We start from the raw sequence: 1,591 nt of genomic DNA, 5'->3' as shown, positions 1-1,591 counted from the left end.
TGTCAGGATCTGATGGTCCGATGCCAAGGAGACTTGGAGTCGGTCCGGGTAATGATTCATCGTGTTGTCTTCAGCGTTCCTTTCAGACAGCATGATACGCTGCTTTATCCCTTCATCTCTGCTGTCATTTACATACATTTGAAAGGAAGATGTCTCCAAGGAGCCATTCATCAGGATGTGAAACTCTTTATCTTGGCACACARTATAAGAAAAGCTACAACATGGACAAGARCAGAACCATTTCAAATGCTGCGGACTGAATAGTAACACACATTGAACACTTACTTCTGTTGCAACCATCCATTTTTAAACTGGAATGCGCCTTAAAAAGAATAATTCGAGAAACAGAAAGYAAAATGGTCTGTTGTTGTTTGATTTATCTGTTGCCTAAACACAAACATCAGGGGATWAAGTTTTCTCACATTMATTTTCTGCTGGTTTTAATTTTTTTATGGTTGGAACTTCTACTTCTTAAATTTGTCAAGACGAAACAGATTCCTACTAACTGACACCAAAGAAAAACTAATGTTTGATGATAACATTAACAAAAACATGTCTCTTAACGTTCTGTTCAGTATGACTTGTCTATTTGAAGAAGCTAATCTCTCACTTGGTTGCAAACATCCAAATTCAAACATTGGAAGAATGAAAGAAAGTGGAATACAGGCTTCTGCTCGACCTTGAACAAAAGGTGCCACAAGATGTGTGCAACTTAGTGTGGAAAGAACAGCCTGATCTACAAACATCCGAGCAGTTAAGAAGCAGAGTCAGAAAACAGCATGACAGAAAGAAAGCCAGGAGAAAGCCCCTTTGAAAACAGTTGAAAGTTGCCAGAGTGGCGGTGTTACATGTGGTGGTCRTTGTGTCATCACACAATGACCACCAAAGACGTTAGTAAAGACAACAACATCTGGAGCTCAGGTTGAGCAAATAAACTAAAGATTTATATGTGAACATGAACAGTAAGGAAGAGAGAATAAGGAGTGATTTTGTCTCAGGCCAATAGCTTGGAGACCAAACAAACTGGCACTCTACCCAGGGATTTTGAAGCGCTCAGTGACAGGCAGACAAGTCACTCAGCCATTGTTTCTGAGTGGAACAGAAACAATGTCTAAGATGTTTCAAAGACACTGTCTGTCTTGCCATTTGGATTATAAAGCTAGTTTTCTCACAACAAATTATTTTACACTAAAAAACAATTTTATGAAATACTTTCGCTTGTTCATTTGGCTCAGACACAATAAAYAAAATTGGTCACTCCAGCCTGTGATAAACTGGCGACATGTCCAGGGCGTGCCCCGCCTCTCAGCTGATGATCATTGGACAAAGGTACCAGCCTCCATCATGAAGAGTTAGTGTCATCAGATAATGGATGTATGGATGGTTGCTACTGAAGGTAACACAATATAGAACACTTAAAACCCAAAAAACCATGGTAAAAGACCACATTTTCTCACCTGGAAARCTTTATGCTCACAAACAATACCTTGTTGGTCTAGCTGCTGACATCGGAGAAGCTCTTTGACTCTCCCTACTGTAGCATGAACTGATAATGCCTTTCTGTTTGAGAAAGCTATTTTTGTGGGGGGGG

This window comes from Poecilia reticulata, linkage group LG17 (genome assembly GCF_000633615.1).
Source record: "Poecilia reticulata strain Guanapo linkage group LG17, Guppy_female_1.0+MT, whole genome shotgun sequence".
Lineage (NCBI taxonomy): Eukaryota > Metazoa > Chordata > Actinopteri > Cyprinodontiformes > Poeciliidae > Poecilia > Poecilia reticulata.
Note: the sequence above shows the minus strand (reverse complement) of the source record.